The following is a 17,423-nucleotide window of genomic DNA, read 5'->3' as shown; positions in this document are numbered from 1 at the left end:
AAAAGAGTCCAATATTGGATATTTAATAAAAACTCAGAGGGAAAAGCAGAGCATTTCAACAAAGATTATAAATTGTCTCTGGCTTTTTAATTTCTCTATTTTTCTCTGTTTAACTCTGTCCCGATCTGATACAGTCTGAGCTAACTTTTTCTTTCTACATCTCTGTAATGGATATGGTTCAATTAGGGTTTTGTTTTTATAATTACATAATAACCAGACATTTGAAGGTATTAAGAGGATAAGTTACATAGTAGTGCTAATATCCTTATCCTTCAGAGCAGAGGTTTGACCAACTCTAAGATTGAAAAAGATAGTAAAAAATATGACTGTAACTCATTAATAATTTTCCTTATTTTTAAACTTCAGAGAGATCTTTGTTTAGCACATATAACGTGCTGACATTCACTTTCTTTTTTTTCGATTTAAATGAAATAAAATGCTTCTGTATTAGCTTGAGAGTATCACCTTGGTTTTGTATAGCTATTTCTTTCACTCACTTAAGCATCCATCCATTCTTTTATCTATAACATACGCATAGAAGGATGAAATGTTTTATAACTTATAATGGTTATTTTTGGATTATTATGTAGTACACTTTAATTCCTTTTTGTTTTCTTTCACATTTTTCAAATTCTTTAAAATCTGCATGTATTTAAAAATAAAGGGATTTTACAAGTTGAGTTTTCTGGTATTTGTTCTTTGTTTTGATAATCTTAATGTCTCATTTTCAGCCAGCTCAGAAACAAATTTTATACTGAATAACTATGCATATTCTACTGTAGCAGGTTAAATATAGCCACATATTCTTTATAAATCCTCCTGTCAAAAGGTGGAGTCTATTTTCGCCAACCATGCATCTGGGCCAGACTTGTGACTCTGATGAAGGCAGAAATCATGGTGTATGAGTTCTCAAAAGGCCTCACATCTTCTACCTTCACCCTTTTGGTAAACTTCTATCACTATGAAAAGTAGTCCTGTCTAAATAACAGAATGAAGAGAGAACATGTGGGGAGAAAGCTTAGCAGAACAGAGAACACCAAGGTCCCAGACATCTGAATCCCATTTTAGATTTTCCAGCCTCACTGAGTCGACAAATTATTTCAGCCACAGTAATGACACCATGTAAAACCAAAAGAAAATACACCCAGCTAAGCCCAGCAAACCCACAGATTTGTGAAAAATAATAAATCATTATTTTTTTAAAGATTTTATTTATTCACAAAGAGACACACAGAGTGAGACAGGGACACAGGCAGAGGGAGAAGCAGGCTCCCCACAGGGAACCCCATTTGGGATTTGATACTCAGACCCAGGATTATGACCTGAGCCAAAGGCAGATGTTCAACCACTGAGCCACCCAGGCACCCCAATCATTGTTTTAAGACACTAAGTCTATGGTGGTTTTAATGCAACAATACAGTACAAATACAACTACTTTGCTAGTTAGCATCTTTGCATCCTCCTCTTTTTCAGGCTATTTTCAATTTATATTTTATTGTATTTTATTAGTCATAAGTCTACACATCCTTCACAATAATCTTCAAAATAGCTTCAAAAGTAAACTTGGTGTGAACTGGGTTTAATCAAATTTAAATTTTAGTAATTCAGTTTAAGGAACATATCAATGCCTAAAACAGTGCAGAGCTTCCTCAAAAAGTTGAAAAAAAAAAAGCTATCCTATGACCCAGAAATTGCACGACTAGATATTTACCCCAAAGATACAACTGTAGTGATCTGAAGGGGCACCAGCATCCCAGTGTTTATAGCAGCAATGTCCACTGCAACAACATCCATATGCAACTGCTGATATATGAAAAAAGCCCAGATGGAATAAAAATGGAGTATTACTCAGTCATCAAAAGGAATGAAATCTTGCCATTTGCAACAACTTAGATGGAACTAGAGGGTACCATGCTAAGTGAAATAAGTCAGAAAAAGACAATGATTCCATTCATGTGTGAAATTTAAGAAACAAAACATAGGGGAAGGAAGGAAAGATAAAACAAGATGAAATCAAAGAAGGAGACAAACCATAGGAGACTCTTAATTATAGGAAACAAGCTGAGTGTTGCTGGAGGGGAGTTGGGGGGATAGGTAACTGGATGGACATTAAGAAGGTCACATGATGTAATGAGCACTGAGTAATATATAAGAATGATGGATCCATGAACTCTACCTCTGAAACTAATATACCATAATTATACACAATATATAATATACAATAATGTTAATTATTGTGTAATATATAATACACAATGTTAATTAATTGAATTTAGATTAAAAAAAATAAAAAGAAACATACCAATCAATGCCTAGTGTGTGCCAGGAAAATGCAGGTATGAAAAAAAAATGTATGACAAATGCCCTTAATGTCAATGAGCTCAGAAGTATGAACAAATTAATATGGTACCTTAATATATCATTAATGTTATTTAAGAGGCATGACCTCCTTCAGAAAACTGTTTTACATATATATTATTTATGAATATATGACATTTTTCACACTGACCAGAATGAAAACTATCACTAAAGAGATTTTTAGCAATATTTTTCTCTGGCCCAAGACTAAAGATCCAAATAAAGAGAAAAATGGGACAGTAATAGAACTAAAAGGAAATAAGTTTAGATAAGCCATCATTCTATACATCTATTTAGTTTCATACTCATCTATTACAATAGATTTTTTCTTTTTTCTACATTTATTGATGTAAATATGAATCACTGAATTAAGCAGACTTCACCAATATATAATCATTGAGAAATATCACATTTTTCTTTGGTTTATTAAATAGTCTGATATAACAACCTAACAAATTCCTATATCTACTTAATGAGACACAGCATTAGGATAGCTTGGTAAAGTATTCTCTGACTCTTCCAGGCAATTTGTTTGTTCCCTGTGTGTATTACTCATCATTCCTGAAAAGACAGCATTTTTCATATTTTACTGAAATTTACTTGTTTATATGTCTCTTTATCTATAAGAGTGATCTCCATATTTCTGATTACACATCTGTATCAGTAAAACAATTTCTGAATGTTATCAGACATTTCTATCAGTAAAGCAGATTCTGAATGTTATGCTAAAAAACATACAGCATGTTACACAAAAAGAAATTTTAAAAGATGAGATAAAGACAATATAATACTTAAAATAGCTTTTATTTTGTTTTAGTAATTGGGAAAAGTATTTTTCTCCTTAATATTTTATATACACAATATGACTGAGTATGCATCTTAGAAAACCTTAGTTTGATATTTTGTGATACAATAATTACAAAGTAAAAGATAGTTTAAAAAAACACACTGAAATGAAAGAAGTACTTAGGCACACTTACAAAATCACATAACATTCATTTTTCAATCTCATCCATGAAATATGCAAATGACTTTTTGAAATGAGGTTAGTAAACTTCCATCTTTCATGATACTAATTAGTTGTTCTTATAAAATAATCAGTGGTGGGGTAGGAAGATGGACAAAATGGGTAAAGGGGAGTGGGGGAATATAGGTTTTTAGTTATGAAATGAATAAGTCATGGGGATAAAAGGTACAGCATAGGGAATATGGTCAACAGTATTATAAAGGCATTGTATGCTGACAGATGATGGCTACACTTGTGAGCATAGCAGAAGGTAAAGAGTTGTTGAATCACTATGTTGTACACCTGAAACTAATGTAACATTGTGTCAATTACACTTTAATGAAAAATATAAAAATAATTGGAAGATGCTATTTCAAAAATATTTTTAACAAATGAGTTCAAAATCCAGTAACACTCTTCAAAGGGAACATTTTTAAATGGATAAGTATCTTGTTTCCTAGGTTTGGGTTTTTTTTAAAAGCTTTTATCATTTCTTCATGAGAGACACAGAGAGAGAGGCAAAGGCATAGGCAGAGGGAGAAGCATGGGGAGCCCCATGTGGGACTCAATCCTAGGACCCTAGGATCATGCCCCAAGCAGAAGGCAGACACTCAACCACTGAGCCACCCAGGCGCTCCTCGTTTCCTAGTTTTTTAAGTGTGTGGTTATTAGTTTTTATAAATGACACAAATAATTTCCACTAACAAAATACCATAATGCAAGCAATTTTAAATATCTAAGTATCTTAACTTAAGCATGTTTTGATAGTTTACAAAAGTTTTCCCAGATCTTCTTTCATGTCTTTCCCCCCAAAGTTGTCTACTGAATTAACTTCTCATTTATTTTTCTAGGCAGATTCTCCCATTCCTTATTCATTACCTCATCTTTATTCGTGCTATCTGAACTAGAAATCTCCCTCTCTGGTCCTTTTTGGCTTTGACAATGTACTCCAAATCACTTTAAAATTAGCATTCTAAAAATACTTTTCTTTAAAGCCTTCCCAAAAAACCTAGTTTTCTTCACTGGAGAAAGTATCAATACATTTCCTAAATATTTGTTAATGTAGCTGAAGCTTTCACCAAGTCCTTCAAAAAACAAATACAAACAACAGTTATCCTCTGCTAAAGCATACAGCAAGTGATTACTTAAATGAGAAGTACAGGGTTCCTAGGATATTTGGGGGTTGTAGAGACACAAGGTAAGTAGGTGTCTTTATCCAAGGAGTATCCATGCATTGTTTTCATACATTCATATTTCCATTTGCATGTATATAAACATCATATGTATTTATAATATATATTCTTAAAATATATGTGTTTATACAATTTTTAGGATACTTCCTGCCCAGGGAGGATCCCCAAACAGATTTAGTTGCATTTCAAGTTATCATTTGTTATTCTCACACTCCCACCATAAATGTCAACCCAGAGTTCCATTTCAGTCTAATTGTACCTTTTGTCTTCTGAGGGAGGAAGTGAGGGCTCTTCTTTTACTCAAGTGGTCTGATGATTAATCTTTAGATCAATTTCAATTTAATTCTATTCATTTAAATATCAGGTACTATAATATTCAAATAGTGTATGGATTGCTTATAAAGATATTTTAAAGAATGTGAATGATTAATTCTATTTATTGTTTACCTTAATCAATGCAGAGATACTCAAATGATTGTGTCAAATGGTTCTGAATAGATTACTATTATTTATGATAGTAGTACTTTATAAATTCTTTTTGGGAATAACAATTTTCTCAGTTTCTCTAAATAATAATATATATAACAATATACAACAATATTGTTATAACAATAACAATATATATTTCTCACAGCTGAAATAAACAGAAATAAGTAGATGCAACTACATCATATGCCTACTTACCCGCCCCCCCCAAATTAATTTGTGCTTGGGTATCTCTAGTGTATTGTTCTGAATGAAGGTGACCTGGGTCCACATTCTGCACTCATCACAATAATATGGGGACACCAGATTGTGAGGAGTCAGTAAACCCCATTCCTTCACAGAATACCAAGGATTTGCTCCTATTGATGTAATCTCACTGATGCAAGTTAAGTACTTGGAAGAGTACTCAGCACATAGTAAGTGCTAAATAAATGGTTTTTGTTATTATTATTATTATTTTTTTACCTTTATTTATGTCAGGGTTACATTGTCTAAGTGTGAAGCTTCTCCATAAACTTAATCACCTTAGAAGATCTAAGTAGAGTCAGGATTCATGGTAATCTTTTTATCACTAACTCTGAAAGGCCAAAAATTGAAATGTCATTTTTAAAGGGAAGATAAACAGCAAAACAGAATAATCATGTGATTTATAGAGCTACATGGGTCTAAGAGATATTCCTTTGACCTTTTAATTCTATCTTCCGTAAGGCCTTCTTTGAACTTAAGAGCCAAATTTAATGCATATTGGTGTTCTTCAGTGATCTTAATGTAATAGATGATCTGAATAGATGGTGATGATTCTACTGACATAAAGCTTGTTCTAAGATTTACTGGACCTCTGAAGAGGACTTTAGAATAAGTAATTAAAACCATATAATAGTAAATCAAGCACATTTTCCAAAATGACTCTAACAGGAATCCTCGAGAATCTACCCAATGTAAGACATGCAGTATTAGGCTTTTTTCCAATCAGGCAAGTATTTGCTACCTAGGAGAAGAGAATGGGTAAAATATGGAAAACAAAGAGCCCTCTCAACAAAATTCCTCTTAGAATTTTAGGGTTAGTTTACTCTGTATCAAAACACAAGAAAAGAGAGATTTAACACCAACAGTTTGAGAGTAGGGCAGTATCGAGTATTTGATGTATTTGAATCAAAACTCAAGAGAATTTTTAACACAGGAAGAGAGGGAATCATTTACCTCTTTAGTATACTAAATTTAGAATTCAAAGTTGTTAAATGCAACTGAGAAATAACATTCTTATGTAGAATACGCTGCTATGGTCTTCAGGTTTTGCTCAACTATGTGTGTGTGTGTGTGTGTGTGTGTGTGTGTGACCTGCAACATCATTCCTTTTCTACTATAGATAAAATGTGGATTCCTTGTGTTTCAAAATGTAGGTTTGTTATATTGTGGCTCACTACTAAAAAAGCCAGTAGGGTAAGGACAAATTTGTTTATCCCATGAGATAACCGTAAGAATATTAATTTTAATTTACAGAGATATTGCACTAAATAGAAACATATGTGACCAGCCTGATAATGACCAACTTATGATCAAGAAGTTTGGTACGCATTTTCTGATTTCCATGATCAATTTAGCCAATAGGAAAATTATTAAAATACATTGCTTCCAAGCATGTATTAAAATAACTCCTAATACACTATGTGTTGATTTGTTGAGATATTAAAGATATTACAAGATCTAAGAGAAGAGATGCCTGGGGGGCTCTGTGAGTTAAGTGTCTGCTTTTAGCTCAGGTACTGATCCTAGGGTTCTGGGCTCCCTGCCCAGCAGGGAGTCTACTTCTCTCTTCCTTTCCTCCAGCCCCTCTCTCTCCCTGCTTATAGTCTCTCTCTCACTCAACTAAACAAATAAAATCTTAAAAAAAAAAAAAAAAAGATCAAAGAGAAAAAATGATGGTGAAGTCTTCTTTGAACTTTTGCCTTAAGATTCTCAAATCTCAATGGAAAACAATATGAACTCTTGCTTTAAGGAATCATAACTTTGGAAGTTAATCTTTTTCATGATTAATTAAAATGATTACAGGGTTTTAAAATTATATTTGTTCTATGCTTCCCAACACCCCTGGCTGCCCCAAGAGTATACTTCTCATGCCTCTCTATAAGATAATGGAAAATATATTAGAATGAACAGTTGGGATACTAAGAAGGTTGACACAGATGTTTATCACAATATGATTACATTTTTACTATCACTATCGGTACTCTAACCACTCATTATCCTCTATTCATCTGCTTTACCAACAAATTTTGTTCTATAGACAGAGATTTGTTCAATCAGTAGTGGCAGATAGCATTAATAAAACGCTGGTCTCTGGATTCTCAGCTGTTTACCCATTTTTAACCATAGTTCCAGAGTGCTATTTTCTTGTTTCTCTTGCGGTGCCTATTTTATATTAATGTCCTCACTCAAAAACTCATTCTTTTATCCAATTCAGGCTACTTCCTTAGACCAAGGGTCTATGTTCTTATCATGGTCCATGGCTTGTGTTTTTTATAAAATCATATCTAAAAGTAAATATGTATGATGATTTGCCTGAGGGACAGGAATAAAAATATCTATAACCTCCAAAAAATTAGGTATAACTGCTCTAGCAGGCCATATGATATAAGCATACACATTCAGGCAGTATTGACGTATCTCCTAATAAACAGTGTAAAGGTAAATATGTACTAGTATTTCTTGGCTATCTTCTTGTTTTCTGACACCAGTATATCCTGATCTGCCCCAAATATATTAAGACCATAAATTATAGAACTAATTATACACATTTAAGACCTGTATTAAATTATTGCTTAACAATTCTTCAGCCTTTTCCATTTTCTCATATTTAGCTCATCCCATGAATTAGGCTTACTTAAAACAAAAAAATACAACTTTGCATATTTGTATGAGACCATAATTTTTTTAAAATAAGTATTTTGGGATATATTCCATATATCATAAAGGCATCCATTAACAGTATACAGTTCAATGGTCTTTAGTACATTCATAGGGTTGTGTAACCATCACTACAATCCAATTTTGGAACATTTCAACACTCCAAAAAGAAACATGGTAAATATTAGCAGTCATTCCTTCTCTGACTGAGAAGGTTCAGGTAACCACAAATTTACTTTCTGCTCTATGGATTTGCCTATTCTACACATATTCAAAACTGAATTCCCACAATATGTGGTTTTTGTGGCTGGTTTCTTTTACTTAGCATAATGTTTTCATTTCACACGTTTCAATTCACACATGTTGCAGCATTTATTAGTATGTTATTCTTTTTTTAAAAATTTTTTTTAATTTTTTTTTTTTTTTTTTTTTTTTTTTTTACTTATGATAGTCACACAGAGAGAGAGAGAGAGAGGCAGAGACACAGGCAGAGGGAGAAGCAGGCTCCATGCACCGGGAGCCCGATGTGGGATTCAATCCCGGGTCTCCAGGATCGCGCCCTGGGCCAAAGGCAGGCGCTAAACCAGTGCGCCACCCAGGGATCCTGTATATTATTCTTTTTATTTTAAAAACTTTTTGTGGTAAAAAAATTTATATGACAAAACTTACCACCTTAACTGTTTTTAAGTGACATTACATTCACAATATAGTACATCCATCACCACTATTTTCAAAACCTTTTTATCACCCCAACCAGCTAAATGTTCTTAATTCAGTGTTTACTTGGTTCTTATAAAATTTTGTTTTCTGAAATAAAGTGCTGAAAAAATTGATTTTAACAATTTCTGCTTGTTTTATAGTGTTTAGGTAGAGGGATGGCAGCTTTGAGTTCCAAAACTAGCTATTCTGCTGCCCATTATTAATTCTACATCAAAAGATAATCTTTCATAAAAAAATCTGCCAAGGTAAAACAATACATTATTGTTAGTGTGGATGCTATCTTACACTTGAAGATTATCTTTTTAAATAAGAATTGTAAATATTTTCCAATTTTCCCCTTATTCTACTTATAATTCCTACAGCACAGTTCCATTAAAAAATACCAAAACCTTTAAACAGAAATAACTAGCCACAAATCTTACTGGTCTGAAAGCTAATCCAACATGCTTTAAAGTTTTATTTAATAACTATATACTTATTACAGGGTAGCATTACCATTAATCTTAAACTGGCCCATGTGGAACCCTGAGATAAAGATAAAAAGATACTTTCAAAACACTTTTCAGCAATTTATTTTTCAGTTCCACAATTTTCTTTGGCTTTTTAATATTTTCTATTATTTTCTGCTGAGATTTCATATCTCTTCATTCATTACAAGCATATTTTCCTTTACTCCTTGAGCTTGGTTATAGAATTGCTTTAAAAGTCTTTGTTAGGGAACCCTGGGTAGCTCAGCGGTTGAGCGTCAGCCTTTGGCTCAGGGCGTGATCCCGGAGTCCTAGGATGGAGTCCCACATTGGGCTCTTTGCGTGGAGCCTGTTTCTCCCTCTGCCTCTCTCTCTGTCTGTCATGAATAAATAAATAAGATCTTTTAAAAAAAAGTCTTTGTTAATTAAAAAAAATCTTTGTTAATTCAAATGGGTCATCTTTGGGTTAGTGACAACTGATTTTCTTTTTCCTTGAGAACGGGTCATATTTTCTTGTTTCTTAATATGTTAAATAATTCTAGATTGTATTCTAGGCATGGTGAATGATATGCTGAAGAGATACTAAGTTTTGTTACATTGCTTTGAAGAATGTTGCTTTGTTTCTATTTTAGTAATTAGATGACTTGGGTAGACCAATTGTAAACTGTCTGTTCTGCAGTGGATGGCAATTCAAAATTCAATTAAATTCCTTTAGTCCTAATTGTGGTGCTTCTAGTTTACCCAGCACATCCTTGCTTTAGAGGTCAGCCAGACACAGGCTTATTTATGGAATTTGAGGCTTCTCTCTTTGGTCCTCTCCTTTTCAAGATTTCTGTCCCCTCACTTTTTAGCAACTGTGGTTGCCCCAAACTCTGTTCTAGCCAGTAAGCTTTTAAGGTTTTAGCTGCCAGGTAGGCCAGACTGGGATCTACTCTCAGGTTAAAAGTTATAAAAATGGGATATTCAACGAGGGTCATCTTCTAAATGATAGACTCTTCTTGCTTTTGATTACTATCCAGTGCTTTCAGATGGTTGTTTTTGTTTAATCTAGAGTTTATAATTGCTATTATGATAACAGATAGGAGCTTCTGATAGGAGCTATTTGAGCTATATTAACACTTATTATTTATCAATAAAATTTAATACCACTTCTATGAGTTTGGCATTTCAAGCCATTCTACGCACTTTTGTAGGATATGCAATATGAAAACAAAATGAGTGGTTATGTGAAAGAAATCTGGTTAAGTGTATCATCTCTTTTATAATTGTATGGTTCAGCAGTTTAGTGCCTGCCTTTGGTCCCAAGGCGTGATCTTGGGGTCCCGGAATCGAGTCCCACGTCGGGCTGCCTGCATGTAGCCTGCTTCTCCTTCTGCCTGTGTCTCTGCCTCTCTCTCTCCTTCTCTTTCTCTCTGTCTCTCATGAATGAATAAATTAAAAAAAAATCTTTAATTGTAAAGTAGGTTCTAGAAAGGATAGTTGGTGAAAGAAATAAATTATTTGGTTAGGAGAATGAATAAATTTTCAGATGCTTTAAAGATCACATTCCCCACAAATAGGATTCTTCTTTTGAATTTCTTAGCTCAGAGATTGGCATTATCTTCCATGAGGTTGTCTAAGCTAAAAACCTGAATTAATCTCCATTACTATTCCTCATTACTCAAGTCTACTTGGATTATACCACATAGCTGTCACTGTGTGTTTACTATGTACTAGGTACTGTGCATATTATTATTTTATATTTACTTCTCACAACAACAGTAGGTAGATCTTGTAATTCAACAAATGTAAGCTTTTGTTATCTGTATTTTTAACAAAAGAGAATTGTTAAAATACATACAAGGTCACATTCCAATTAAGATGCAGGGCCTGTTTTATTAATCATTGTGATATATCTTCCATACTTTCCATTACTGTTGCCACTGACATGAACCTTGTCTTTATCATTGTTCATCCAGATTAGTATACGTTATCCTAAGTGTACTGCCTCTGCCTCTATACCTCCTTCAAACTCATTTTGACAAGGACAATAAATAAATCCTCTGAAATAAATCTGGAAATGTCTTTGCTTCAAAATTTTTACAAGCTTCCTTCCCTAAGATATTCAAATCATTTACAATGTGACTCCAACCTAAATTTCCAGCCTCATCCCCTAAAATTATTAATAATCCTTCGACTTAAGCCAACTTCCACTTTCCAAAAACATTGTTTTTTAATCTTCAGTGTCATTTTTCACTTTTTTTTTTTCTTTAACAGTCCTTTCCATCACATTCTCCGTGAAGAATTCCTTGACCCTCTAGCTAGATTTAGTCACGGTCTTCTCTGTACTCTTAAAAAGCTGTACATATATTTAATATAGAAATTACACTTTATAACAAAATTGTCTCCTTTACTAGACAATTAACATTTTTTTAATTGGGGGTCATTCATTTAATTAACAAATACTTATTCACTAACTATACTTAAAGATTGACAAGCTGACCTACATTAAAATTAAGTTATTTCTATTCATCAAAAACACTTTTAAGAAAGGAAACAGGGAAGCAACAGAATGGGAGAATAAATGATGATACATATATTAAACAAAGGATGCATATCCATAATATTTAAAGAATATCTATTAATAGATAAGAAAAATATAGATAACCTCATCTTTTAAAAGTAAGAAACAGGTACAGTCACTTCACAAAGAGGATATTCAAATGACCAATACATCTGTAAAAAGATGCTCAATATTATTAGTCATTGGGAAAACAGAGATTAAAAACAAACTTGAATATCACTAATTTGAAATGATTAAAATGAAAAAAGACTGAGAGTACTAATGTTAGTGAGAATATGAAGCAAACTGGAGTTCTTATAAAATGATGATGAGACTATAAATATATATATCTACCTGGGAAAACTGCAGAATCTAATAAAATTATTCATCTCCATACTCTATAAATGAATATTTCTAGGTCATATCTAGCCTGTTAGGCAAATATCTTTTTTTTTTTAAGATTTTATTTATTTATTCATGAGAGACGAGAGAGAGAGAGAGAGAGAGAGAGAGAGAGAGAGGCAGAGACACAGGCGGAGGGAGAAGCAGTCTCCATACAGGGAGCCCGATGTGGGACTCGATCCCAGGACTCCAGGACCACATCCTGGGCCAAAGGCAGGCACCAAACCGCTGAGCCACCCAGGGATCCCCTGTTAGGCAAATATCTAATGTCTATGTATACATATATGCACCAAAAGACATGCTCAAGATCATATATTGCAGCATTATTCATAATAGCCCCAAACGTATTTTAACAAAATAACTATACTCTATGATAATTTATCAAGTTTATATCTATAATTTGTATACCTTTCTTAATTTGTAGCTCATATAGAATATATACTTCAACATAAAGTTTAATTTATGAAAAAGAACACAAATGAAAGCTATGAAACTGGATGACATTACCAAGAGAGTTTAAATATACAGAGAGAACAAATATTAAATACATTATTATTATTATTATTACTGAATAAATAAATGAGTGAATGAGAGATTTAAGGAAATTTAGGAACAGGATTCCAATTAAGAGAGAGAGTATCACAGATGGCCAACAGACACATGAAAAGATGCTCGACATCACTCATCATCAGAGAAATACAAATCAAAACTACACTGAGGTATCAGTTCACATCTGTCAGAATGGCTAAATTAACACAGGAAATAATAGGTGTTAGCGAGGATGTGGAGAGAGGGAAACCCTCTTAATCTGCTGGTGGGAATGTACACTGGTGTAGTCACTCTGGAAAACAGTATGGATGTTCCTCAAAAAATTAAAAATAGAACTACCCTATGATCCAGCAATTGCGCTATTAGGTATTTACCCATAGGATACAAAAATACGAATATGAAGGAATACACGCACCCTGATGTTTATAGCAGCATCATTAACAATAGCCACATTATGGAAATACCTCAAATGTCCACTTACTGATAAATGGATAAAGAACATGTGGAGTGTATGTGTGTGTGTGTATCTCTCTCTATATATAGATATATATATGTATGTGCATATATACACATATATGTGTATATAGATATATATATACATGATAGAATATTACCCAGCCATTTGACACAACATGGTTTGAGCTAGAGATTATTGTGCTAAGTGAAATAAGTCAGTTGGAGACAAATACCATATGATTTCACTCATATGTAGAATTTAAGAAACAAAACAGATGAATATAGTGGGGAGGAAAAGAGAGGAAAACTAAGAAAAAGACTCTTAACCACAGAGAACAAACTGATGGTTATCAGAAGGGAGGATGGTGGGGGGAGGAGTTAAATAGGTGATTAGGATTGAGAAGGGAAATTGTGATGAGCACCAGATGCTGTATTTAAGTGTTGAATCACTAAATTCCACCCTTAAAATGAATACTACACTGTATGTTAACAAACTGGAATTTAAATAAAAACTTGGAGAGAAAAAGAGAGATGGGGTACCAGAAAGTAATATATTGAAGTAAACTGTTCTTAAGTGGGTTTTCAGTATTCATGTAGAAAGACTAGTGAATAAAGCTTTTTATGTGTTCTACTACAACTCATGAACACAAAAGAATCCAGATTCTGAGTATGAATATGGTTCCACCACTAGCTGTGTGATTTGGGCAATTCACTTAAACTCTGTCTGCCCCATTTTTCTCACTTATGAACAGGGACAATAATAATATCTACACCTCATTATTTTTTTGAAAATTAAAACAAGTTAGCCTTTTTAAAGCACTTACAACAGTGTCTGATAGATAAATATTAAACGAACAAACCAGAATTCTGGCAAAAGGATTTTACTTTATAATTTCACTTTACTAAAGCTTAATTAACTGATAAACTACTAGGTATAAAAAAACTGTTTCAAAAATAAAGGATTTATACACAAAACAAATAGCTTTTCTATATCCTAGCAATAATTAAACAAATGTAATAAAGCAATTCTGATTTTGAGCAGGATGCAGTAGGTCCAGCAGGTCAATACCATACAGTAAGTAAACAAAATCAGATAATTACAAAAATCGTACTTTTAAAGCCATAGGAGAACTACAAAGTAAAATTACAGAAATGGGAAAGCATTTCTGAGTTAAACTAACATTTCTAGTTTTTCCCATCTACCCATCAACCCATTCCTACTGGGAGTATTTGCTGATTTGGATCAAAGGGCTGACTATCAGCTTTTCTATGTTCAGAGTCTCTACTGGGAAAAAAATAAACCAGAAAGCTTTGAGGCATTTAAAAATTAGATACTTAATACATTCAAAGACATGGCTGTTTTTTCTCCTTAAAACAATGAGATTGCAGTGCTATAAAACAAGACAGCAAACTTACTAAAGACAGAGTAAAATCTTTGCACTCTCTTAGTAAACCGAAGACCCTCTAGGGAAGTAAGCCTGACCACAGAACAATGCCAGTTTCCCCTTCAAGATATTTGCCAGTTTTTGAGGCTTATATTGGTTAGGCTGCAGGCAAGAAAGCTAGGCTGGGACCTAAGACTATCAGAGCTAAATCTCCTACTGTCATTCAGCGATAAAAGGATGTAAACCCACTATTCTCAACCCAGCTCTAACCCAAATCAGTTTCTGATTGTCAGAGTGAACTGATCAGTTTCTCATACTTTCTGCCTCTCATTAGGAAGGGAAACATTCTATGATGAGTGATAAATCATCTATAAACAATATGGTTTCTTAATGTATAAAATAAATTTATAATAATTATTTGGCATGCAAGAAAACAACTCAGTATTAAGACAAAACAAAACAAAACAAAACAAAACAAAAACCAAGATGAAAAATCCCACAACAGATGCACAGGGAGTATGCTGCCAAGAACTTTAAACCATAATTAATATATTCAAGAAAATAGAAGAAAGTTTAAAAAAATAGATGAAATGATGGGAAATTTCAACAGAAAATTAGAATCTATAAAAAAATTACATGGACACATTATTAGCACATAAAATTACAATGACCTGGAACTCAGATCTAAATGGTAGGTTTATCAGGATTAAAGACTGTAAACACAGGTCAAAAGGAAAAATGGTGTAGAATACAAGAATATTAAAGACAAACAAAAAAAGTTACAAACCGATGTAGAGAAAGTAGAAAGAATGAACAAACAGAACAGGACAAACCATTTATGTGAGACATATGTTCAAAAGGTCTAGTATCTGTATAATCAAAACCCAAAAAGAGAAGACAGAATGGGAAGAAGCAATAGTCAAAAACAATGTTTAAAAATCTCCTCCAATTACTATGAGAAATGGTAAAAGGGAATGATTAGTATTAAAAAACATAACAGGTGCATGTTGTAATCACCAGAAAAACCCAGCCAGAAATCCAAGAAACTCCCACAACAAACCACACTCAAACTATATATAAATAACAAATTGATAAAAGGAAAAAGAATAATACAAGCCACTCTATTAATCTAAAGGAAAACAAAAAAAGGAGAGGAGACAGAAACTAATGAGCCAAATAAGAAACAATAAAAACTGTATTAATAATTATGATAAATGTAAATGGCCTAAATGCTATGTGAAAAACTAGTGTTTCAGAAAAAAGGTTCAAAAATGTTTATGAGACATTTGTATTTTAAGTATAATAACAAGAAAGGACAAAAACATATGATAAAAAAAGAAATGTCATGCAAACATCAACCAAAGTATAGTGGTTGTAGCAATATTATATCAAACCAAGTAGACGATAAGGCAACAAATGTTAGATGAAGAATATTTTGTATTGATAAGATAATCAATTCAATAAGCAAATATAAAAATATTTTATAAACAACCAGTAACATAGCTATAAAAATATAAGGCAGAATTTGATAGAATTAAAAGGAGAAATAGACAAGTCTCTATCATAGTTATTTATATACAGCACTAAATCCAACCCTGCAGAAGGCACAGACTTTTTCAAGTGCAAATGTAACAATTACCAAAATAGGCAATCCATGGACCATAAAGCTGCTGCCTGAGAGTCTTGCTTCCACTCAGCCTGAAAGAGGTGGTAAATAAGATTCTTCTTCTTGGAACAATGAGAGGCCTTTAGTGACCTTCAAAAACGAGGACTTATCAAAAATAAATCAGCCTATTTAGACAATCACAAAGGTTCAACAGATAACTAAAAACAAGTGCAAGGGTGAATGAAACATTCATATTCTACATTCTAAGGAGTTTTAAGACAACTCCTTCAAGATTGAGGGGAGGTAGCTGTTTTGCCCAATACATAGAAGCAAACAGAGAGTTAAGCAAAATGAAGAGACAGAGAAACATTTTCCAATTGTGAAAACAGGATAATACCTCAAAAAAGGCCTTAATGTTATAGAGGTGAATTATCTGATAAATCAAAATAATAGTCATAAATGTGCTCACTGAACTCTCAGGAGAAGAATGGAAGAACACAGTGAAAACTTTATAGAAAATTTAAGAAAGTATCAAACAGAGGACACAGAACTAAAGAATATAATAACTGAATTGAAAAATACACTAGAAGACTTCAACAGTTGACTTGATGAAATGAAGACTGGATCAGTGAGCTGGAAAACAAAGCATTAGCACTCATCCAGACAAAGAAGCAAATAGAAAAGAGAATTTTATAAAATGAAGATAACTTAAGAGACTGATACAACAATATTAAGTGGAGTAACATTTGTGAAGGAGAAGAGGTGGGGGGGGGAGTGTAGAAAATTGATTTTAGGAAATAGTTGCCATAATCTTCTCTAATGTAGAGAGGGAAACAGACATCCATGTCCAGGAAGCCCAGAGAGTTTTAAAAAAAATATATGGACCCAAAGAGATCCACATCAAGACACATTATAGTTAAAATATAAAAGTTAAAAATAAAGAGAAAATCTTAAAAACAGCAAGAGAAAAGCAACTTGTTAAATACAGGGGAAACCCAAAAAAGCTATCAGCAGATTTCTCTGGCAAAACTTTGAGGTCAGAAGAAAGTGGCATGACATATTTGAAGTCTTAAAAAGAGAAATTCAACTAAGGAAACCCTACCTGACAATATTATTATTCAGAATTGAAGGAGAGCTAAAGAATTTTTCAGATAAGCAAAAGCTAAAGATGTTCATCACCAATAAACTGGCCTTATATGAAATGTTAAAAGGAATTTTTTAAACAGAAAAAAATGGCATTAAATAATAACAAAAAAACTAATGCAAGTAAAAATGTCACCAGAAAAGATAACTAGATAGTAAAGATAGCAGATAAGTCACTTATGAAGCTACTATGAAAGGTAAAAAAC

The 17,423-nt window shown here is 32.9% G+C and overlaps 1 protein-coding gene across 14 annotated transcripts in view; it reads right to left on the bottom strand.

Moving 5' to 3' along the window:
- GPHN (gephyrin) overlaps positions 1-17,423 on the bottom strand; it is a 625,629-nt gene that overhangs the window by 321,900 nt on the left and 286,306 nt on the right. The window lies entirely within an intron of this gene.

This window comes from Canis lupus, chromosome 9 (genome assembly GCF_048164855.1).
Source record: "Canis lupus baileyi chromosome 9, mCanLup2.hap1, whole genome shotgun sequence".
Classification (NCBI taxonomy): Eukaryota; Metazoa; Chordata; class Mammalia; order Carnivora; family Canidae; genus Canis; species Canis lupus.
Note: the sequence above shows the minus strand (reverse complement) of the source record. Positions and strands in the feature narration are given on the sequence as shown.